This window comes from Buteo buteo, chromosome 8 (genome assembly GCF_964188355.1).
Source record: "Buteo buteo chromosome 8, bButBut1.hap1.1, whole genome shotgun sequence".
Classification (NCBI taxonomy): domain Eukaryota; kingdom Metazoa; phylum Chordata; class Aves; order Accipitriformes; family Accipitridae; genus Buteo; species Buteo buteo.
The window spans coordinates 37,872,052-37,897,611 of NC_134178.1; the positions used below are offsets into that span (position 1 = coordinate 37,872,052).

The 25,560-nt window shown below is 39.8% G+C and overlaps 1 long non-coding RNA gene across 2 annotated transcripts in view; it reads right to left on the minus strand.

Annotated features, from left to right (window-relative positions):
- The window catches only part of LOC142033787 (uncharacterized), a 304,258-nt gene extending 281,397 nt beyond the window's left edge, over window positions 1-22,861 (minus strand). Inside the window, exon 1 of one of the 2 annotated variants that reach the window (XR_012651333.1) lies at window positions 22,787-22,861. This is a non-coding gene — a long non-coding RNA (uncharacterized LOC142033787). Of the gene's footprint in view, window positions 1-14,000; window positions 14,076-22,786 lie in introns of those variants that run through there. The other variant, XR_012651334.1, reaches the window with a different exon arrangement.
- Between the last annotated feature and the right edge of the window lie 2,699 nt (window positions 22,862-25,560).

Sequence of the window (25,560 nt, forward strand, 5' to 3'; positions counted from 1 at the left end):
TAAAACATCCATAAATACTCTTGGATCTATGATGACAAGTGATGAGAACATCACATTTGTCTTCTATTTTAGAACCTTATGTCCCACAGTATCCAAAATGACATGTTGGGTTATTAAGATATCATTCCAATTAACAAGTAAGATTGCTACCAAATAGTTGCCCACTTCCTACGTTAACTCAGTTGTCCCCAGGAGAATTTCTTTCCAATTATTCAATCAAATATGAAGGAGGAAGGAGTGACAAGAACACAGCCGACGGCAGTGTTCTTCAGAGACTGCATTATCTGCTAACAGGTAACATAAATAGACACTACACTGAAAAATTTACTTGTTTTCTTTCTAACGTTTGCCATTCCAGCACCACAGCAACCCCGAAGTAAAATCAGTATATTTCTACACATGGGTCCTCTATCTCCAATAGGAGTTATAAGTAAGGCCCTGATGATTCTAAGGAACCTGAAGGAAACCAGTCACATATTGCAGAGTTCCTGGTATAGTTAAAAAAATAATTAAAAAAATAAAAAAACCAACAGGCATCTGTTGACTTAATGGAGTTTTCTCTAGTGCAGGCTCATTATAGTTTTGAAATCATTTATCCCTTTGTTAAATCAAGTCCTACTACCGTCAAAGGAAAACCCAAGAACATAGCTAGGGATTCAAACAGAGTATTGTAATATAAACTCTCTATATGTAAACAGCCAGACCCAATATCACTCACATATTAGCTGGAATGATTAATGGAGAAAAACAGCAGCACAAATAGAAAGACTAATGAGACCTTTACAAGATGATTTTCATGTAATTAAGCATAATGGGCTAAATTCTGCTTCAAATTGTTCCGAAGCAAAACCAGAAGAATCCGTATGCGTTTCAATAGATCTGCTCTGCATCAGGAAGAGAGAAGCTGCTGGCAGAATTTGACCTATTCCCAATAATACCAGCTTAGCAAAACAGCTGTTTTTCTCTACTGTGTAACTAATCGAATGAATCCACAAAGTCTCAAAATAGATTTCTTCTTAGAAGCTTTGAAAGGTTTAATGCATAATGTAGGAGGGAAAGACAGAGCACACAGAAGTAGAAGAGTGAGCAGTTGCAACAGGCCTAACCCAAAGCCTTGGAAAGTCAAAGGGAATCTCCCTAAGGATTTTAGTCTTTGGACTAGGTTTACTGATGAAGGGAGAATGTTGATGGTCACCTTCCCTACCGTATGTATAAACACAAAGGGAAGAGAGTCTCCCTTTTGTTATTGATTGTTTGTGGGGCTGAAGAGGCACAGGGGGACTGTGTAGAGAGCTTCCCTTTGGATGAAACTGAGGAAGACCACCCAAGACCTTTGCACAAGAGCCACTGAAGTGCTGAGGCAGCTACACCAGGAGCTGGAAAGACTTTACAACTGCTGGCAAGAGACATTGCTGCCACTTTTAAAAGGTTTAGTACAGGTTTTAGCATGCGCCAGTGATGAAGGTGGGACTTCAGAGGGCACAGTCTCCCTACAGAAACTCCTGTGATATCCTGAACGTCGCCTCTTCATTAACGGCTCCTCGGTTTCCAAGAAGAAACACTTTGTCCTCACTTAAGTAGAGAGTTTCTTCAATACCAACAGGCACAATTTATGTTTGTTATCTTCTCACCTGCTTAAGTAGACAATCTTCCTAATTGTTTGCAGAGAAAACATTCACTTTCATTTGTGGATTAAGACATCACTACTTTAAAGAGTACTAAACCAAAGTCAAACCTCAGTTGTAGAAGACAGCTTTAATTAAAAAGCAAAGAAGAAAATTAATACACGCTTTCAACTTGCAGAAGTGTAACCCAGGGTAGAATATTGTGGAAGAATTGTTTTTGTTGAAGACCCTAATTAATAAAACTACCATTGCTCAAAATCACCTAGAATACTTAAATTAATAAGTGGGCTGCTGTGAAATTTAACCTAAGAAAATTAATCAAGACATCATATGAATGTATGTGATGCAAGCATTATTTATGGAAATAAGGTCCATAGTATATACGTAGTGTAGACAACAAGTAACTGTGGTTCTAAGAAACAGACATTATAAAATACTAGCATGAGGGCAAGCATTTAGTATGTGATAAATCAGACTTTCTAGGCCATAAAACAACCACTAGCTGCTTGGGATCCTCTGCGAGAAAGTTTTTCTAGAATATACGTGTTTTAAGTCTGGTACTATGTCCTACCAGTGCTTCTGACGGGCTTCTGCTTTGATCCACAGCTAAAATTGTTTATAAGACTATGGTCATATTTAAGTTATACGTGAATATAACCCCAAACTAAGAAAAATCAGTAATAACACATCAAGATGTTTTACTCATCCTTATCCCTGAGAAAACTGTATTGAAAGACAAAATAGTCACTTTTAAGGCTTAAAACACAAAAGGGAGTGGCAGAATTTATGCACATGAAACTACTGCTTTTATTAGTAAGTAGCTTAATCATATTTCTTTTTAATAAAATCATGGAACTGACTTGCTATAAACTTTAGGAGATGCACATTGTTTGATAGGAACAGTGAGTCTATATTTCTCTGCAATGAAAAATTTCAAATGACTGTTTAGAAAATACTCCCTTGGACTTGTAATAAGCATTAAGCATCAGCAAATCTATTTCTATTTAATTACGAGTAAATTAAAGGTTGTTTTAAACATTAAGAATCTGGTTCATTTTTAGGTAAGGCTTCTCAAGGGTTGGAAAACAGCAAAGAAAATCAAAAGCTTGGGAATAAGGAATTTTAAAAAAATAATTACATCTTCATTTCTAAGGGCAGAAAAATAAATTCTGGATTATCTCAGCATCTTATAAAAAGATAAAACATTAAAGTTATGTACCTAAAACCATACATTATTCATGAAATGTAAAATGTGCATCCTTAACTAGTTATCCACACACCCCCCCGAATGTAATTAAACCCAATGGCTCTTCTTTAAGGGCATGTAAGAATAATAAACGAGATTGTTAAATAAAGAATTGAATCAAAGCTCGTGGTAAATTTATTTGACAAGAATTTCCATTATGAGGGGAAGAAAAAAAAAAGAAATATTTTCAGTTGCTTGTACAACTACAGCTTCAGGAGTAGCTGGTCTGAGAAAAGACATGGTTAAATTTAACAGAAGTATGTTCTTTTTATCTAGGCAAGTTATCTCTCCTATTTAAACTTCCTTACCTATGTCAGATGATTGACGGCTGGATACCATTCAAGACACCAGTGTTTGGTCTGAGTGGCAGGCTGAAAGTCTCAGGGGACTTTTCTGAGCTTGTACCACAGGCAACAGGTCAAAATATTTACTTCAGACAACAACCATGAAACTTCATTTGCTGCTGTTATTTTCTTTCTAATTAAAGACTCATTTCAAAGCAGAGTGGAAATAATGTGTCTGCTATGGTTAATATTCAATCAGTAGTCTAGCGTGCCAACCATGTATCCCTTGTAATAGCCCAGGGTCAGTGCCCTGGATCCCACTGGGATGCCATATGGCTGTGTCCTGAAGACTGGCAGCCACAAATGACCCATCATGGGTTGAGTGATAGTATGAATCAACGAGGATACTAATTACTGGGTTTGAAGAGCTGACTCATCCGCTGTGGGAGTGAACATTATCTTAACAACCTTGAGTGTTTCACATCATGATATGAGATTTTGATATTGAATATAGATATGTGATATTATTAAAAAAAATAATAAAGCAAACTAGATTCAAATTAACCAAGGTTTTCTAGCCATTTACTGTTAAATAATTTAAATATGATTTGTCTGGATACAACACAAGCATGCTGCTTGTATTGCTTCTTCAGTCCAAGGATAATACCATAAATTCTGCTTTGGATCTATTTGGAATCCTGACCCCCAAACGTCCACATGCAAACTGCATCCTTTCTTATGCAGTTACAAGAAGGGCATTATTTCAAATCCATTTCTGCAAGTGGAATGTTTATCTCAGATTTCACAAGGACCTGGACTAGATTTTGAAATACAGAAATTGGGAAAGCACTTAGATGTACATTTAACCCTCAGTGAGAATATACCTGTCTATATTAAGGCATCTCCTGAACTGCTATCAAGCCTGGATTTGCTGCTCATATGTTCAGCAAATCTAGTAACCCATCCATAAGCTGCACTCTAGAGAGCATAGCATCCCCCTTTGCTGTGCTCTTCTAGCAGCTCAGTACATTTTCCCAGTACATTAGAACTCCTGATAAAAGAAAACCTCATTACTGTTTCTGATTCATTACTGATATCTTGGGAAGTAATTTGCTCTGAACAACAGACTGCACTCGAGAGAGAGCAGGATACCACCTTTTGTAGCAGGGTGTTACGCAGGTAGGGTACCATAACATATATCAGGGATCTTTGTGGAAGAGGAAAGCGTAAATAAAACTGATTTAAGCAAGTCACAGTTGTGAACAACTGCCCATCTCCCGTGCTTAGTTTCAAGCCAACGCTTAACTGTTTAGCCAAAGCGAAGCTGGAAACAGTTGCTGCTCCTGAAGTCAATTGCATGACACAAGTTTAAGGTTTAAAGACCGCACACAAAACTCGGACTCAAAGGGCACCTCGCAGGCAGACCCTTCCTTACAGAGACCGAATTTTCTTTTTTTCTCACGAGTAGCAGGGTAGTCCGCCCACTGCACAAAGACGACTCCACTCAGCACGCGATCTCCAGCAAAAACAGAGCTGGTATAGCCTTAAATTTTATCTCCCTCTGTTGCAGAAGAGATGACTCTTCAGCCTGCGCTGCACGTTCTTCCCAAAACACAGCTCAGCTTTGGGGTTCGCTCGGCCAGCGGGGGGGCCGAAAGGCCCGCCAGCCCGACACCGCCATCCAACAGAAACCCGGCGGGGCACCGCAGAGCTGCCTCGGCAGACACGGGCGGGCTTCGTCTCCTCGCTCCCGACTTCGGGCCGAGCAAAACGCACCGTCCTCCGCAGGCGCTGCCCCCGCTGCTGCGGGCCAGGGGCACCCTTGTTCCCCCCCCGCCCCCCTTGCCGGCAGCGGAGCGGAGCCGCCCGCGCTCCGCCGCCCCCCGGCCGGCTCCCCATCAGCCCGGTTACCGAGCCCGGGCAGCCCAGTGCGGGTCTTTAGTCCCCTCTAGTGGCTGCGCTGCTCCGAGCTGCCGCCGCGGCCTCCGGCTTAACTCCTGCCTGGCGCTGCGGCTGGCGGCTCCCGCTGAAGGCGTCCCCTGCGGCCGAGCCGCCCGGGGGGGAGCAGGGTTAGGGTCTCCGCTCACACCGGCCGTGGGCACTGCTGGGAAAGGAGGCAGCCTCGGGGGCTCGGCGTGACGCTTCACGCAAGCAACCTACTTTCTGAAAGCCGTTTGCTACCCATGGGTGAGCTGTACTACAAAATTAGAAAGCCGTCGGTGTAATTAAAGAGGAGCGAGATTCCGAGGCCTACGCGTTGGCATGAGTGCTCCAGCCCTCTAGCGCTGCTGGTCTGAATTCCTTCAGAAGACCTATCAGAAGCGGGAGGGATACTGCCTAGGACAGGCCATTTTTTCTAGTAAAAAAAGATACCGCCTTCCCTCACTTTCCTTTCAGCCACTAGAGACTTCAGTTCTGCAGCTGGATCCAGGCCAAACTACTAGTCCCTGCGAAAAGCAGCACTGATTTCATTGAGACTCCCCACTGAAGTAAGCAGCGTGGACTAATCCTGGGACTTTCACCAGTGCAAGTCATGAAGCAAACGGGCTTTCTACTCAGCCCAGCTCTGGGAGTTGGGATATTGTACGAGAACCTCAGACTTCTATTCCTGGCCTGGCAAACTACAGAGAAAACCTTGAAAATAAGACTCCTAAAGACTAAAGAAATGGAAACAAAGAAAAGGAGCACTGTTGTTCTTAGGAAAAGAAACAAACAGAAATTGACATTTAATTTCGGTTTGTGTCATTTTTGCTGTTTATAGTTTAGAGAGCTGTAGCTGATGGTCAGAATCAGCAATATTGGGTAGAGAGTCAGCTTTCTGGTCAGCATCGACACTACCATAGCCTGAACCAGCAAACTCCCTGGCAAAGAAAAGGTAGCAGAAGTATTTAATTTTGACTTAGGTACACAGGCATTCTCAAGCTTTTCCCAAGTAGACTTTTTTTTTTGAACTAGAGAGTAAATGTAAGAATACAGCCTGCACATATTCTTTCTATGTTTCTCATGCCTTGTCACCAATGTTCCATCCAGAAAAAGAGAAATTAAAACACTGGGGGGGGGGGGTGTCACCCTCCAGGAGCATGCGTAGCTCTCATTTAGCTCTCAGTAAACAAACAGATTAGTTATGGAGGAAGGTGGGCAATCCACAGCTTCCCAGGCTCTTCTGTCTCCAACCAGGCTGAAGATTATGTGTCTGCGCGGACTAATACGGCACAGCGGTTTCCAAGTGGCCTTCTGCTTGTTCTCTGCTGTCTGCATTTGGTGGGCATTTTTTCATTTTACACATTGTTCAGAACTTGCTGCAGTGATTTCAGAAGTTATATAACTGTGTCAGATGCTCAAATGAATGACAACTATTTCTCTGGCTTTCTTCTTCCGGAAATCCTTCCGGCATTGCTTTTCATGGAAATACTAGTACAGAAATAGCTGCATGGCAGCAGTGGAACTCTGCCTCTTTAGGTGCAGTGAAGATAATGTTTTAACTAGGAGACTGTTATTAGTTTATTCCTGTATTGCTGTGATACATTGCTCTGCTGATTATATCAGATCACTTTAGGTACTGATTTTACCTATCTAAACTTCAAAAAAAGCAAAGACAACTTATTTGTCTTTTATAATTTAACGACATCTCATTTCCCCAGCACCCTGTTCAGTGTTAATAGTCCATATAAAAGCTCATTCTCATTATTAAAGCATAAAAGAAGAGGGGAAAAGACACAGAAGGGAAAGATTGCAGCATGGTCATTGCTCTGAGTCCCATCTCCTAGATTTACCAGGTGTTTGACCAAGCTGAATTTGATCAGCATGTTATGTTACTGAAGGTCTACAGAGAGAAATTTTTATCTCAAATCACATTGCAAACATTCTACAGAAAGACACCCCTGTGAAGAAAGAAGGATGACTCCTTATTTGATCAATGAGGGGAAAAATTAAGCACAGAAAGGTTAAGTGACTCATCAAGGTCACACAGAAGAGGTTGATTCTGGTCACAATAAAATTTCCTTTAATGTTAACAGGAGTGAGATTAGACCGAATTCAGACACAGAGTCGGCATCAAATCCAGGTTGTGGATTAGCAGCACTGACCTTTCCACCGTGAAGGCACACTTCTTTCCAAAACAAGAATTACTCTTGGAAGATGACTTGTCTGCTTTTCTATCCAGATACAAATACCTCTATGCGAGATATCCAGGTGATCTCATCCTGCATCCTCCATATACACACATAGACTGTGTAAGGCAATGAAATACTTATGCCAGAGCAACACGAGCTTGTATAAAACTACATACTTTATTACTGCTGTTATTATTTGCCCAAACAGTAATGTTTCAGAGGAAGCAAAGCTATTTCTTCAACTCTGGTGAATAATGCCCTGTAAAATAGGGAGAAGGGCTAGAGTATAAAACAGGAAAATGGAGAACTGTTTGGCAATGGCAGTCTTTCATTCAGATATTGTCACAAAAACAAAATTTGCATTTCAATATGATATTTTTGTCAAAGAAAAAGATGGGTTTTCTTTAAATATATAAACCAAATCATAACAGTTCATTTTAGACTGAACGAAACACTGCAAATGACCTTTATGTTTGTTCAGTCTGATTTGCTAAGATGTTTCTGTTCTGAACCAAATTCTTACCTCCTTTGATTTTACAGTTTGGCTGGTGAACTGAAAAAATCCATTCATCACCTAATTTTATCATGATTTTACAGATGAGGAACTGAAGTCCAGTGAAATTATGTGAATTCTTCAAGCCGGCACAGAAAGTCTGTGGCAAAGCAGGAAATTGGATCAACCCTGCCAGATCTGTTCTAATACCACCATGCTTAGATCATCCTTTCTGTCTGTGCCAGCATGTCCGCAGCATTTTGTTTAGCTACAACAGATGAATCAAACACATGAACTAAAATGAAACGGGCAGAACAACGTGATCAAGAGAAGTTGCTTTTCCTCTGACAACATCAGTTAGATTTAGGAAGAGAAGATGGAAAAAAGAACCACAGCCATGGCTCTCTGCTCTATACAAGAAGTTTGCCTGGTTCTGCCAAACACCCAAAGTACCTATGATAAGAAATATCCCACTGCTCTTGCAGCATGCACCTGCCAAAGTAAGCTGGTTCATGCCCAGATGGCATAGGAGAGCACACACCCCAACTGTTTAAAGCCGTGTATCCACCCTGAGTAGGTTCAGCTCCCTGATCAAGAAGCACTCCCAAAGGTGCTCAGCTATCCAGATTAACATGATCAGGTTGGAACAGGTACTTTGTTGCTAGCTTTCTGTCTCTCACAACTATTGCTGTTACTTCTGCATCACTTTCTACTACAGTCAGGTTGTTTCAGCTTCTCTCATTGCTTCAAAAAGAAAAGCTGCTAGGGATTTCTTTGCACCGGGACATGTCAGGGTTAATATTCCACTGCTGCTCCTTGCCCCATTTCAATCTAGTTAATTTACTCGAGATTTCCCTACATGCCACATTTGTTTCAATGAAGACAGTTACGAAACATAAAAGTAGGAACATCAGAGTCTCCCGAAACAACCTGAGAGCTGGCTGCAAGTCTAGTGACACTGCTTGAAAAGATGGCAATGAAAAACAAATATACCTCAAATTCCCCAGCTATACAGATACCGCTTAAGCATATTACAAAGCATTATGTGAACTACTGCTCCCCTTCCAGTCCTGTTTTCAGCAAACATTTAATTTGCAGAGCTATAGCTCTAGATAATGTGTTATTATGTTGGTTGTTCTTACTTAGGAATAGATCCAAATCACAGCATTTGGAGCCAGCAACAGCATACCCTGAAAAATTGTGTGTGCTTGCATAAGGAATGGTTTAGATCAACATTTTTTTCAAGTTCCTTTATCCTCGCCTATATTTTAACCACGAAGGGAATCTTTTACCAGCTCCAGGGTTCAGAAGTGCTTGGACCTCAGAATGGGAATTCAAAGCTCAGCAAGGGACTCTGGGCAGTGCCAAAATTCTGCACTCTCAAAAATAACGGCTATCTCCTGCAGCATGATTGCTCATAGTAACGTTGTCTCAAGTGGCTGGGCAACCAAAACGGACTTGCTCCCACTTGGGCACACCAGAGGAGCAGCAACCATTTACTCCTTTTCACTGCGCACGCAGCATCAGAAAACTTTTAGCCACGTGCAGGCCACCTCCCTCGCACTCACTCACAAAGACAGGTTCCTCCACCATGAGCAACATGTGCTCAGCAAGGCACCCCTGCAGAGTTGGAATTAGCTAAAGTGAAGTTAATGAATCTTCATCGAGGAGGATAAGCAGGGAAGAAGTCACAAAGTAAAATGGGAGAAAGGCAAAAAGGAAACAAAGGGAAAGGAGGAGCAAGAAAGCTACCATACCTGCACTGCAGGGAGGTGTTCCCACCCCAAAGCGTGCTGTTTGAAGGTGATGCAATGCAAAGGTCTCAGGCCAGAGTTGGAGGGCAGGGGACTGCAAAGTGGGAAGGAAAGGCAGTGCCCAGATCAAGCTGGAAGAGGAGAGCGTCTTGAAGATCTCAGCAGAAGGAAACACCTGACACAGAAGTGTTAACTTTGACAAATGACTATCAGCTGCTCGCAACTGATGACAGGGTAAGGGGAAAAAAAAGGGAGGGGGCATTGTTAAAAAGCAATGTATCCATTTTGATAACTGAGTTTTCACCCCTCTTGGTAATACTAAAAGCTGTATTTTGGGTTTCTCCTCTTCTCTAAGGTTACAATAGAGAAAGCAGGCTGCAACAGATGAATCAAACACATGGACTGAGATTTACGGTCTGTTCTCAAGCGTATTTTTGGGGTACCTAATAATGACAAAAACAAAATCTATCATGGAAAACCACTATAGTTACCTCCTAGAATAAAAAAAAAAAAAAAAGAGAAAGTGTTTATCTTTTGTTTAAGAAAAATACCATACTGGTCCAACATTCAACTATCACCTTTTGATCTGATCATTAGCATTACCACTATTTTATCAGACAACTTTCTTAACAAAAGAAAGGGGAGACATTGTTACATTTACCATACTTCTTAGGCAGAGTCCAAACTATCATACCCTTGTCTTAAAATGAAGGAAGGGTGCCTATTATCTCTCCTGTTTCTCTGGTTCCAAAGATGGTATTTCTCCTTTTGCAACTAAGTTGGTTTTCCTAATCATACACAGAGTTGCCAGCTGATTGAAGGTATTCTAATGGTTTAATGACTGAGAGACTTCAGCAGTTGCCTAGGAGAATATAAACGAGACCCAACCCTGCAAATCCACCTGCAAATTATTAGCTTTTTGCATGAGTAAATCCATTGAAATAAGTTCACGAGTAGCCCCATTATAGCATTCACAGAACTGAAACATAAGCTAGGAAACATTAAGTCAAGTGCATCTTTGGATTAGTTGTCTGTATAGGCAAGCAAAAAATACCTGCAAAACAAGTCCAAAAGTCTCTATTACTAGATTAGCAAGACAAACCCCACTGAAATAGCCAGCTGCAGCATCTGAATACAGAGAAGTTAGTATTGAAAGGAAGGCAGGTGTGACCATAACAACATCAATGATCTGATCAGTAAGAAATAAAGTGGTTGTTACAAATACAGCCTTAAAAGTTACCAGAAATCCACTGACCTACCATTCATTACAGATTTTTACTCCTTGCTGACCTGCTCATGCCACTCAGTGCAAGAGGTCAATAGAGACAGCATACTGAGAAGCACAGATAACACAAATAAACTTAGTGCGGTGAAGAGGGAAATTGAGGTGCAAACAGGGGAATCCAGTTCCAGAATCTGATGATCAAACTTATTATTTGAAAGTCTTGCTTATATATTCTCTGTATAACATGCTCTATACAGACAGAGAGTAGTTTTAAATTAGATCAAGCCTGCAAAGGCCTCCTGAAAATATAGGAAAATTCATTTTTTTTCAGGTGCTAGCAAAACATTATTTATGGCCCCATAAGCGTTGTGACAACTTAATTACAGACACAGACAATACCTCCTATAGAAACCAGCTTGCGCAGAGGACAGATACACTAAAGGACCAGAGCTAAAGCTGAGTGGGTAACTTCTAGGTCAGACATTTCTAGTGCTTGATTTTGCAGCCTAAATAACATTCTTCAGATGTAAGAGATTTTATATGATAATTAATGATGTAGGAATTACTATCATTATTGCTCTCAGTATGTTGCTTCAGGAGAGTTTTTCAGAACTCAACCTCTGAAGATGAAGTGTAGTTTTTGTTTTGTAGTTTCTTTCATGCAAACTATGTCCCCAAAATGTCAGAGTTAACTGAACTGTCACAGAGTCAAGTGAGCTGAAGAGATAGATCATAACAAAGGGAAAGAGAAAAAAGGAGGCATAGGCAAAGGAGGAAAAAAAAACCCAATCCCTAACTATTGAGATAGTTAGATAAAAAGACCACACAGTGACAGAGGTGAATATTCTATCAACCTCTTTAAATAATTGTGGTTTACTAGGTATTGAGCCCTAATACTGTAAGATAATGACATGTAAGTGGGACCATAATAGCCTGGGGAGAGACAAGAGGGTAAAAGTTGGGAAAACAGGAATTCTGACAGTATAGCACTGAGCCACTCTATTGGTGTCTGTTGGGCTCTAGACAATACAGTTATGTCAGTACGTGATGTTTTCAGCCCCACTTTGTTATTTCACACATAGAGAGCCCTATTACTACCATAGTATTGATACATTGCTCTTTTCTACCTTATGTTCACAGCTGTGCAGTAGCATTAAAAACACAAGCAGAAACATAAGACAGGTCAAGTTACCAACAAGTCAAGTAAAAAGCTCCCCACCCCCCAGTACTTCTTTTTAAAAAAAAAAGAAAAGGAAGAAAAAAATAAAAGCCACCAGCAGAATTTTCAAGGAAGACCTAGCATGTACTGTTTTAGAAATACAAGTGCTGGGATAAAGAGCTTACATGAAATGCATGTGCATATACAAAGGATAACACTCCAAAATATAATAGAAATGGCTGTTTGAGAGATATCAGACCACAACTCTTCACTTCTGCAGAAACATAAAAGAAAGATGCAAAGGGAAGCATAACCAACATCAGGTATGCTCACCAGCTCCTGCAGAGAAGAGTTGCAAACACACTTGCAAAACAGCCATTGCTTCAACCTCCCACATTTAAGGGGAATGCTCCACATAGACATGCCAGGCAAAGGTCTTCCAAGATGATCACATGGTAGCTGCTGGGGTAAATTCATGTTGCATTTTACCAAGGGGAAATTACCTTGTTATTCTGGACAGAGTTTTTAATCAAAAAATGAGAAATTGTGAATATCAGCCATGGTGTTTAAAAGGCTTGCATATGTATGGTTAATCACTATCAATGCCATTGAAATTTTTCAGCGGACCACATGCAGGGTTTCTAAAATTTAAGTTGCTGACTAGATACAACAGTTATTAGAAAAGCAAAAATATCTGCAAATAGTTAAAACTGGATATGTTTTTATGCTTGCTTGAGCAACAACCTGGAATGGTTCTTCCATGACTTGTGGTGTGATTAGAACCGCTTAGTATGTGAAATGTGTACTTCTTTAGATACATTTTGATAGGATGTAGACTGGTATGTCAGCAGCTCATAAGGAGAAAATGAGGGTGAGAATTTTACAATTTTTTTTCCAAAGTTTCCTCCTATTCCCAAGGTGGAGGCGAGGAGAGGATTGGGTTCTGAGGAATCAGAAATACTCCATGTTAAAGAAAACAAGACAGATATGCACATTTTTAAAAAAATACATTATCAGCTTCCTGACTGAATGTCTGCATTTATTGTTTACTTCTAAAGGGGAAGCAATGCAGTCCATTTCAAACATTCTCAGGCTTGGTTCGCTCATCACATTCCACTCCAGTGAGAGATCTGTACCACTGCAGAAGGAAGAACAGCTACTCCTCCCTCTGCACTGGTCTGCTTATACACACACAGGAAAAGAAATACTTCCAAACCCATGTTGTTGCTGCCCATTTCTGAAGTCATTAAACATCCAGCTTTAACAGAGGTCTACAAAGTATATGCTTAGTCAATATGATAGTCTGTTGATTTGGTAGCAGCAAAAAAATTTGTATTCTGAGCCTCACAATCACCTGTAAGTCTTCAGCCTTTTAGGAACTTTTTGAGGAAAGCTCAGCAAAGTTTTGAAAGTGCCAGCCACACCGAAAGTATTATTAGAGATGGACTGTGTTCAATGGGAATCACAACAGGGAACCATTTCATCGGTATCTACTTGCCACAAATGTAAATTTGCGTAGTAAATACCCAAAGTCAGAAACACTGAGGATTCAGGTGCAGCCAGTCATCTTCCAAGCACACAGGAGTAACAGTGGCACCAGTTCTGCATTGCAATCCACACTGGTGTAGCGCTGGGACCAAGAGGACCTGACCTCTCTCTTTGTTCATGGTCTTGGAGCTCTAACAGAATCACAGTGAAGGCAGCTTCACAAAATTATAATACAGTCACTCAAATGGTCTCAAACGATTGTTTCCAAACTTCAACCTACAGGAAATTCTTTTCCAGTATGAGACATCCCCATCCTGCCTCTCCACCAAAACAGTATCATTATGGGAGTTTCCGTTATCAAAGAGTTCCTTGGCCTTTGTTGGCAGCCACTAAGTTGTCCTATCATTCTACTGGTGGGCCTTTTTTCCTCATCTTTAATTTCCCCTAGTCTTAAAACAAGTAAAGCAAAACAAACTAACAAATGAAAAAAACCCAATAGTTTCATTTACTTTCTAAGTTTCTCTCTCTTTTTTTAAATATCAAGTACAGGAAATCCCTTCCTACTGACTAAAGAGACACTGTTAGAGGAAGGCATTACAACAGCTTTGTTGTACCTTACAAAGTTCTGCCCATGAGGGAAATGTGCGGATTCTGGGATTCTTCTGACACAGACTGATTCCCAGTCAAACTGCAGAGAAAAGACAGCATCAGTAACTTTGAAAAAGAGGATGAAGGAAGAGCAGGAGTTCAGGAATGAACAGCTTTAGTTCATTTACAGCAGCTGAAAGATTTACAACAGTAGAGCTTGTGTGAGCAACAGGAAGAATATATTTGGGTTGAACTTTAATGTATCAGTTAATACCATTTCGAGTTTTACTTTAAGCCACTGTGTTTTATGATTTCACCATTCAGCCTCTTCCTGCTCCCACCAAGGTGGGATTTGCTGACCACATCATCAAAAAATTGAAGTCCACCCTCATCTGATTACCTGATGGCTGCTTTGTGCTATACACAGATCTGCAGGTTCACTGTGGGGGTTGTCACCACTTAGCGTGTATGGATCTTCCGTGGGGATTTCTGGCTTCTGCTGCAGTGAACCCTGCCTGATAAACAGGTTGCAGAACTGAGGTATACTTTAATTTAAGCACAAACAAAAGAGTTCTTCTTTTACCTTATTTAGGATGCTTTACCAGATGAAAGCCTGTTCTAACAGGTAACTCACTAGATTCAGGACATTCAGGTCAATTCCCACTTCATCAGCAGACTCTGTATGTGACCTCCTTAATCTATTCCACATTGCTATTTCCCAGCTGCAAAATGGAAAAATTCCCTGCTTCAAAATGATGAGAGGAGAGAATCCATCAAGGATTGTGAAATACTCAGCTATCATGGTGAGGGGGAACTTACAAGCACATAGACAGTGATACTTCATTTTAAAAGCTGACCTCTGCTTCTGTAGCATTCATAGTCCTTGCTCTTTTAGACTCATTCCATTTATACCTTATGATTAATATAAGTAATTTAGCATTTCTATTACTCCCTACATTATTATAGGAAATACAAAAAAACAATTAAATAGCTCAAAGAGGTGTTTATTGGCTGGGATTCTACGCTGAGATTACAACATTTGGGCCATAGGTCTCTCATGCATTTAGAAGCATTTTTCCCCTGGGTGGCCACTTCATTGCTTTACTATATCATAATTAAAACTAAATTGCTTTTGGAAAAACGAAATGCTGGACATTGTGATGCATTATTCTTGGCCTGGATTTGTTTTGCTTATTCACTCGGTAATTTGTGAAACTTGGTAATTTGCAATGGGTATCCCAGTCATTAGTGCAAATTATTCTCCTTCTACTGTATTTGCATGTAATTGCCTTTTGAAATTAATTCATTTTAATTTCTTAAAAATAATTTGTTACAGGATGTTATTTTCCTTAAGAGGGTTTAATTTCTTAAAAGAGTTCTTCTAGGATTGTGATTAAGATGCATATTTAGAGGAGGCATTCTTATACATTCACCTCAGAAATTTATGTTTTGTGTATTCAGAATCAGTATGTGCCACATGCTGGGCCACGCTTAAATTGCTTGTTTGGGGTATAACAGGCTCGTATTTGACTCCCCTGTGAACTAGAAGATTAAACCAGCATACCTGGGGCAGCACTTACACCATAACCATATCACATAACTTTCTATGGAATAGGCATTCAGGAATGGCCAGAGTTTTTATCCTGAGTATCACACTGAAATCTTGGACACCTCTGTATATCCCAGACACTTACATGGATTATTTTACTTCACTAGTGTTTCTCATATATTCATGTATTTATTGTGTGAGGTATGGAATGTACTTCTTCCCCCATTTAGAAAATAAAGCCGCATTATGGTGTGACAAATTTTCTAGTGGAGATGAACACCGAACCTCGATCTTCAGCTATAATCACCTAACCAGGTGCAGCTCCTACACCAGTGAAATTTAGAGCATCCATGAAGACCCTTGGATATGTGGTAAAGAACAAACAGCTCAACAGTTTTAAGTGAGTAATCTCAGAGTCAGAGGGAATAGAAAAGCAGGTCCATATCACTAAAAATATTCTCAGCTTTGGTGAGGCTGTAGCTAAAGCTCAGGTTGGGCCCTTCCTCCTGGTGACATTAACATTTCTATTAGAATGAGGAAAGAAATTATTGTGTGACAAAACCTGATACTCTGCACAGAAGCTCCAGCCGGGTTTTTTGGGGGACATTGCTGGCTATTAGTTAAATATGTGCTTAGGAGAGGCCCGAGTGCAACCTTTTACTCTGGTGACTCCAGTTACGTTAAAATTTCAGCCATGAAAGGCAACAAACTAGATTTTTGGAAGGTGACACTCTGACTAAAAGGTAAAAAATAATAATAATAATAATGGAAATTTGTTTTGTACAATGATTCCTTTCAAAGTGATGTGCCTTGGGCTGTTTAAACCACTGAATGTCAGTATTCCTTTTCCTTTCAAATCTTACTTTATCCAGACTCAGTAGATTACTCAGCAGGTATCTATCTATTTATGCCCTTTGGTTGCACAAAAGTCTCACTGAGGCTTTGAGTACCATAAGGAATTTTTATATCACGTATTTAAATTAGCATGTGTGCGTATGCGCACACACAATACAATACCAAAAGCTAATATAAGGTAGTGGCATAATACTAAGGCTTTACATATGAGCAAAAATAAAGAAAAACTATCCCTATGATATGTACCAGTGCAACTGGATGATTCTGCACAACTGAAAACCAAGGCAAAAAAAGCCAGATATCACATCCACAGACATACCCCGTTCACATGTGACTAGTGATCACAACAAGCAGTAGCTCATTTAGTTTATTTACTAAGCACTGGGTATGCACTCTTGAGTGTATATAACACAGGAAAGAAAGGGAGACTGTGCTTGCAGGAATTTTCACTCTAGGAGACAGACAGGCAGCAGCTGAGACATAAAGCAGCAAAGCAAATAGAATAAACACACCACAACATGCGTTGTTTGTGGCCAGCAAGGCTGCAGCAGCTGCAAAAGTCATTTGGAATGAAAGCTTGGAGAGGAAGGGTAAAAAAGGAGTAGTTCTTATATCCTAACTGGTCATCCGTCCTTTTCTCTTTTCTCCCCTCCAAGATGGGGGAAAAGGAGGAGTTTGCTTTTGTCAGCACTTAGCAGAAAATCTCCTTGGGATGACAGCAAACAAATGGTTAGTCTTCAGGACATTTTTTCTGAAATTTATGTTTCCTAAATAAAAAGCCTTGTAGGGAGTAGACACATTACAATTTTTGTTTCACAGAGATCCTATTTATAGTCCAGAGTTTTTTTCTGAGTAGGTTTGCTCATGGATGGCAAAAAAAGTTGGGGAAAAAATATTTGTGGATGTGGAGTTATAAAGAGATTTGAGCACTGAGATGGAAAGCTTAAACACTTAAACCTAACGCAGAAGGCGGAGAAAGCTCCCAGGTTCTGGGCTTTTAAGACAGTTTTAAGGCCATCAGGTAGAAATGGACTGACTGGAATATAACACAACAAACTGGACATCCAGAAAAAGCAACATACTAAAGAAGCATAACAAAGGCAGCTAGAAGCAGTGCACCAACTAAAATCCAGAGCTATGTTTTCAGATGAGGATAGAAAAAAAAAAAAGAAAAAAAAAATTTTTACAATATATGAATAGGAACACTGGCCAGATTACTTCCAAGGGAGAATATCCTATTTACGGAGCCCTCTAGAGATTCACTGGGATCATTCAGCTGACTGTATTGAAGAACCACTTCAGTTTAGTTTCCTACCTTCCACGTTGGCAGCATATTTTTGGCTATTAGCAGTTCTCCAAGGATAATTATTCTCTGAGCAGCAAAGAAATTTCCCCTTTTCCTCACCAACAAAATCTTAGAAGAACAGCAACTGCCCAGAGGGTAAGAGCTCAAAGCAGAATCAAACTTGATGCCTGAAAGCTGGGAACTATCTGACAAAATCACAGCTTGTGTAGGAGGACAACTGCATTACTCGTATTATATTTCCTCAATGTATTTCTTTCTGTCAGTCCAGTTTTCTTATTCTTTCTGCAATCTAGAGAATATCTCTGTATCAGCTACAGCTCTATCAGTAAATTAAACAGTCCTGGGAACGTTCATAGAAATGCTTCATTTTATTGTATAGATGCAGCCATAGTATCTAGAAAAAAGAAATAGCTGTTTCCCTATTGCTTTATGAAGCTGATGACTGGATGAGCTAATCTAGGTAGAAAACTTACTGATGTCCCTGCAAGTTTTCAATTCAGTTATTACTATCATTTGCACTAACTGCTCTGGGAAGTGTTTCCCATCCCCTCTTGTGGATGACTGCACCTATGTAATAGGTAAGATGTACTACAATTTGAAGGATGAGTATTCATACAGTGTTTGTGATTTTCAGACTGAAGAGAAGCTAAATAAGAAGTCACAGATTTCAGGAGATGATGTAAGCTCACTCTTGCTACAGGTATATGTCCTGGTTTTCAAGTGCAGCCAGGTAGAGCTGGATAAGGAAAACTGGAAGGCAATGTAACCTAAGAGCCATTTGTATTTCCTTCCCTGAATTCTGTGGGTTTTATTCTAGTTCATCTTCTATCACAAAATTGACGCCAGCTTCTGGTTCCTCCTTTTTACTCCAGAGCTAGTAAAGGTCTTTCAGGAAGAAGATGCCCAATCACACACTTTTCTCCCCTTGGTCACACACTCAGAGCTGGGGAAGCTCAGGCAGAGTTGAAATAACTCTTGCAGAGTTGTTATTATTAAGGACACTGACGGGTGACCTCATTGCTCTCTACAACCTCCTGAGGAGAGGAAGCAGAGGGAGGTGTTGAGCTCTTCTCCCTGGGATCTAGCAATAGTACGCATGGGAATGGTTCAAAGCTGCATCAGGGGAGGTTTAGACTGGACATTAGGAAGCATTTCTTTACCAAGAGGGTGGTCAAGCACTGGAACAGGCTTCCTAGAGACGTGGTCAATGTCCCAAGCCTGTCAGTGGTTAAGAGGCATTTGGACAATGCCCTTAATAACATACTTTAACTTCTGGTCAGCCCTGAAGTGGTTAGCAGTTGGACTAGATGATCATTGTAGGTCCCTTCCAACCGAAATAGTCTGTTCTATTCCATTCTAATGTTCTGATTGATTATTAGAACAAACAATTGTATCTCAGGAGCCAAGAATTTATTCCTATACAGAGGCAATGAGTCAGCCCTCGAGTATCTCCACTGACTTTTGTGGAGTTATTCTCAAACTAAACCTGTGTAAATGAGTAATGAACCAATGACCTGATAAAACTTGAGGATATGCCAAAGAAGAAGTAATGAGGATGACAGATGAATCAGGCAGAACGAACTGAGTTACTTGGTGTCCTGGGTCTATTCAAACAAAATATTCTTACTGCAGTGAAATCAATGAAGAAACATCTGGGGAGAAGAGATATAGGCCCTATCAGCACTGTATCTTGGGAGCAGTATCCTAGAACGCAGTGACTCAAAGAAAATTTTGTGAGTTATATTGGATAAGCCATGGTGAATGCCACACTGGGGTAAGAAATGCTAGTACATTTCTTACGCACTAGATGCTAGAGCATGGAGACTGCATATAGGGAAATGATTTACCTCTGTTGCATTCATGATGCTCATACTAGAAAACTGCATACATTTTTAATAGACACATTTAAATGTATTATAAACACTGGAGAGGGGGCAGGGAAATGCCAGACAAATTACCTCAAGACTGGAGAAAATATTTTACAGTAGCAGACTTAGGAAGTTCAGTCTGTTTACTTTACCAGAAGAAAAGATTGACAGCTAACTTGATGCCAGCATATAAATATGTTCATGGGGAGAAAATGTAAGGTGCTAAAACAGCATCTTTATTATTAAAATGAGGAAAGACATAGATACATATTTGGAAAGAGAAACCAGAAAAATTGAGAAAAAAATCACACACTTTTTTTTTTTTTAAAAAAGTATGGTCAACACACAAACTAAACTACAAAAGAAAACAGTGGATGTTTTCAGATCAGGGCTAAATATTTGCCTTGTATTCTTGTATTTTAGTCAGCCCTAACCCTGAGCTCAGTACAAGGGCAATTAGGTGAAAGTTAATAGCTGGTAAGAGATGGTATGCCAGAATAGATAATAAAATGGTTCCTTTTGACCTGAAACACTGGATCCAAAGCGTGTCCCCTTCCACATGATGGGCATCCTTAGCTGCCTTTGTATTTGTATGATCTTGAATACAGATTTCATATATCCTTTACGGGAGACTAACTCAAGAGTGGAAATTTATTGTCACTTTTGCACTCTTGCTTAAGATACCTGGAAAGAGGGAAGGATGAGCCAGAAGTCCCTCCTTACTGTTTTCAAAATCATTCTTTTGTTCAATAACCCACTGGAAAATAAAGAATATCAGTAGATGAAATACTGCGACAACTTTAATGAGAGTTACCAGAGAAATACTGTTTCAGTGGTTTCTACATACTTTGTAAACATACTGTTTCCAAGCCCTCTGTTAAACAGAACAACAACAAAAGCTGTAGCTAGTTCTATTTTAGTGGCTTGAACAACAGTGATAACAAAACCAGCAGCTTTTCTTTTCCCTTCCAGAAAGCAGCAATGTCAGCTAGAATTGGCAGCATGCTGAAAATAAAATGAAGCCCCAAACTGCCGAGAGACAAGTGTTGACATTTGCCACACCGTTGTACCTCTAGGCTTCTTTCCCTGTAGTTCTGTACAAAACTTGTCGGTTTTGTGCTGCTATTTAAAAACAGGATTGGGGCAAGTTAAAGTGAACTAGTAGTTCAATAACTTGTTCCTCTGCCTTTGTTCTTGTGATTACCTTTCCAGAATGACAGTATGCATTTCAATTGAAACAGTTGACAGTTTTCGTATGTCCTCATTGTAACCTTTCTATGGAACTATTTTTTTCTTTTTTTTTCCTCTTCTCTTCGCTATTTATGCTACACCCCACTGGTAGTAACCAGTATTTGTTAAGGTGAACAATGTCCTTTGGGACATTTAAGACACAAGGAACAAATAGGTCTCTGTTCTAGACAACTTTTATTGAAAATAGAGAATATAATTCAGAAACAAAACCACCCTGGCCGATCCAGAGAACAATCTAGCAGACTATCTTTATTTCTAGCATGACCATATACTGTATAAAATTTTATGGAAGGGCCAGATCCAGCCACTCGTGCTAAAGACAAGTTCTACAGATTTCAGTGGGAATTACTTATTGCATTATTTAATATTACTGAGGGAGGCAAAATCAGTCACATAACAAGTGGATATATTTTTACAGAAATGGATTAGCATCAGTAAGCTTTGCAAAATAGAAGTGAGGGGTTGAATGCAGATTTGTGTACAACTACATATGAAAGGAATTCAGAAGACAGAGGAGAGACATTTAAGAAAGGCTTCATGACAGATAGAGAATATAAAATTAGGAAGGAAAGATAAGAGTACATATATAGACAATGGAAGCTGTATAGGGCACTGAAGGGAAAAAAGCATTATCTTAAATTTCTTGAAGAAAGAGGGCTTGGATGAGGCCTTCTGAATAACATATTCAGAATGGCAGTCTAAGGTTATTTGAGCTCTTGCACTTCTGATAGACAAGGATAAGATAAGACTTCAGCTGGAAAATATTAGAGTAATAAAATAGCAGCCTGTGCTGGAGACTAAAGAAGATTTTTGAGAAAGGAAATCAGAATCAAAATTTTATCATAAGACTTTGTGTTAGGAGACAAGACAGTAACACCCAATGTGCCTTTGAGGGAGCTTGAAAGATTGCCATGGGTAGGAAGCTAAGGAAATTTGCATCAGTGGAGGAAAAAGTGAACTGGACGGATGATCCTAAATGAAAACATGCAAATGTCCTTTGCATCAAGACTATGCAAAAGGCAATCCAGTTTCAACACAGGGGTAGTACACAAGCAGATGAGATCATTCACAATTTCAATGAAGAGACAAGCTGGCAGGCAGAGGTTTTAAAATACATGTGACTTTTTTAAATGATGAGTTCTTGTCATCTCCCATTAAACGTCTTTCAAAATGAACTACCTTGAGGTAATACATTCACAAGTGATCAAGTATCCATTTAAGAATATGCCAGCAGGACTGAGGAATTCAAATTGAAAGATAATATGGAGGAGGAGAACTCAACAGCAAGGAAATAATTTATTAGTATAAAAGAACCATGGGAGAAAGGTGCTCTGGTCAAAAAGAAGTCAAAATCACACTAAAGACAATAGAAAGAAACAATAAAAATAAAGATGATGCCTTAAGCACCATTTGGGGAGAACAATTGGGGTTTTGACTGAAATCAGTAGAAAAAGAGACTGTGCCAAGGACTATTAAAGGTGAGCCCAGAGGAATAATAAAAAAATAATGAAAACATCAAAACACTTTAAATCAGTTTTTTTTTCAATTAACTGTTCTTAATGGAAAGTCAAGGCTTACTTTAATTAATTTTGCTTTTTCCCCTTTTGTAATAAAACTGAAGACCAAAATAGTCAATCTTTTTGTTTTTCATATATCGTTTTTCTTCAACTTATTTTCAAGGGAAAAGTGGAAATCGAAAGAGGAGGAATATTGCATTTTCAAACAAAAATATTATACTGATTTTTGAAACTAGAGTACCCGGTTACTTTTTGAGCTATGCAAACCAAAAATTATATCAAATGATTAAACATGAAGACGTAAGTAGGGTGGCATTAATGACAAAAGATACATGTTTGGAAATTATCAGGCTTGCAAGGTAAAAGAAGCAAAGGCTTCATTTCTTGGAGGTTAGAGTATAAGAATGAAAAAACACAGTGTAAGTCAATGAGTAGCAAAATGCAGAAACTATCTTTTCAGCCTTACCAGTCTAATGGATCTGTAAAATCAGCAAAAATGCAGAGAAATCAGGTCTCATACTAGTAGATCTTGATGTATCAGGGTTTTTAGGAAGGTAAGGCAGAGAAAGCTATGTCCTGACTGGCATGAGTTTTTTCTTGACAGCCAGTAAGAGCTGCTGTAAGATAAAGAAAGGCTGTTTTGCGTACACTAGGGCTGGATCCAGGATGCATCCTGATTAACTCTGTTATCCAAATGGATCTTTGTTTTTGAAAGGGTCTGGGCTATAACATGTAAGTGTGAAATAAATGAGAAAAGCATACAAGGTTTAGAGACAGGAAACTCCATGGAGACAAATGGAAAGGTAATTGCACAGAAGAACAAAGGGATTTATGTAAATGTGTCTGGGTATGCTAGGTGAACTTTTCAGTGACTGCATCTCCCCATGCAGGGGAGTTCAACTTTTAAAGACTCTCTCTTCCAACACTCTCTTTTTAATCTTGGGGTTTTTTTTCACAGATTTCTGGCTTTAATTGTGCAGATCTTAGACCTTAAGGATGTTGTTTTCAGTTAATTATGATATATGATGCTGACATGAGGTCAGAACTTAATTAATTTCAGTTCTTTGACTACTTCTAAAAGGCAGCAGGATAGGGGAGAAGATGAATACTTCATGTCTTCCGAAAAACCAACAACAATTACTTTAAATAAAAAGACCTTCTCTCTCCAGGAGTAACAAAAATGTAGTGTACAGAAATAGATGGCACAATTTGTGACTGTGTGAATTTTTTATGAAGATATATTTCCACATTTGCTTCTCCCAGATCATGTGAGTTACAAGCACGGTTTCTGATAAGTATCCTATTTTTGTGGCTCTGACTGCATACTGCTAATTCCAGTTTTAAATAATGTATCCTTAAGTGGCATTTGTATGTTTGTGTCTTACGAACCCATCAGAGGAAAGAATATTGAATCTAATTGATCCAGTTTTGACAGCCACAGAATACAGTATTGTATTAGAATATGCAATTGTTGCATTTGTCTCTATCTCCTTAACATAGGAAAAAAATTTCTGGTGTTCTGGTCTGCTTCTGTAGCAAGCATTATCAATAAAAGGCAACAGAGTTGTGCCAATCACAGTTAGTAAAAATTTTCCTCTGAAATTCTTTCATGCTAAAAAAGTAGCTTTTTCAAAAAACATTTCTGTATGTGAAAATACTTGCTTTCTTTATAATCCAAACTTGCATTTTAAGGTACACTAGAAAACCAGAAAGCTTGTATTTTAGCAACAAACAGTTGTTTTCATTCTGGAGTATTGTCATCATATCTTAGGGTACATGAAGACAGTTTATGTTTCTGTTCATTCCTGTGAACCTGATTCTGTGGCGAAGCTATGTGGCTACCATTAAGAATCTCCAAAACGGATGCCGTATTGCAACTTGGGTACTGCAGACAAACCTGGGACACCTGGCTGTTAGAAAACACAAGGCAGATGAACTAACTGGAGGGGAGGGTGTAGCTTTTCCTGAAAAGTAAAAAAACTAAACAACCAAACAAAAACTAAACCTGCACAGAAGAGTGAGAGCATGGAAGAAACACATAAACACTCTTAAAACTATCTCTAGTGATGGGTACCGATAGATAGATAGATTGTCTTTTCCTCTCAACCAGAAAGTCAGTGTAAAAATAATAATGTCCACAAATACATTCTCTGCCAGAGTGATATTTCATCATCTGCAGTACTGGCCCCTTAGGTCCCTCCAGAAAACCCTGGGCTTTCGTACACGTCATAACATTTCTCTCTCATATGTTCTCCCTTTCTTTCTTCCCCTCTGCCTGCCTTTCTTTTCCTCTCTCCTCCCCTCCATCTCATATTTTCCTAATTAAAATATCACCTTTATTGGATCATGGTCTGCCCGTGTGCTTGTGCATACAGGATGTGGGCAGTACCGTTACCTCTTCAAAATAGTATAGCACAGCTTTCAGTGAAAACTGGAAGAAATAGTGGGATGGATGAGGAAGAGTCAGAGAGGAAAGTGCACCCTAGCAAGTTTTAGCCATGGCTGATGTGCAAAAACCTTGTCTGCTGAACACACATACACGGTGCTGGCTTGCGGTGCTTGCCGATTGCCATTGTATCTGGTTGTAAGCCATGCAAGGGCCACCTGACAACCCTAGGCTTAGCCGCTGGCCAGCGTTGTCCTTGGCCGAGGTGAATACTATCTGTGAGTAACCAAGGATGGGCACGGGCACAGGTACCAGGGCTGAGCGGCGCTGCAAGGCCACTGATTCAGCACAGGTAATGGAGGTAAGCTGAGAAGGGCTTATACCTTAGGACCTGTTTGCCATATCAAGGGCTGGTCTGGGCTTGATGGGTGGGCAGTTTGGCTTTGAAGATGACATTAGGAGCACTGTGACAGGACCAAGTAGAGACAAGGCACGTAAGCAGCACATTCAGCATTCACAGGCAAAACCACCCCCATGTAAATGACCATAAGACATGTAAAAAGCTTCAGTTAAAAGCATTTCTTGGTAATTTCACCAAAGAGACAAGGCATGTACCTGAACTGTTCTCTGTTCCTGTATTAGGACAATTGGTGTCCCCTTCAGTGCCCCTCTGATTCAGAAACAAAACCTAGCATATAGCACATAACTACGCATGGATGCAGCCACTGTGCTAAACCGGGACCTGTATTCACTCCTTTTGATCAAGATCATTATTTCAACCTTTCCATGCACTTCCCAGTTTTACAATCTTGGCTATCTTAGTGATTATCTCTAAAAATAAGCAAGCAGGGTAC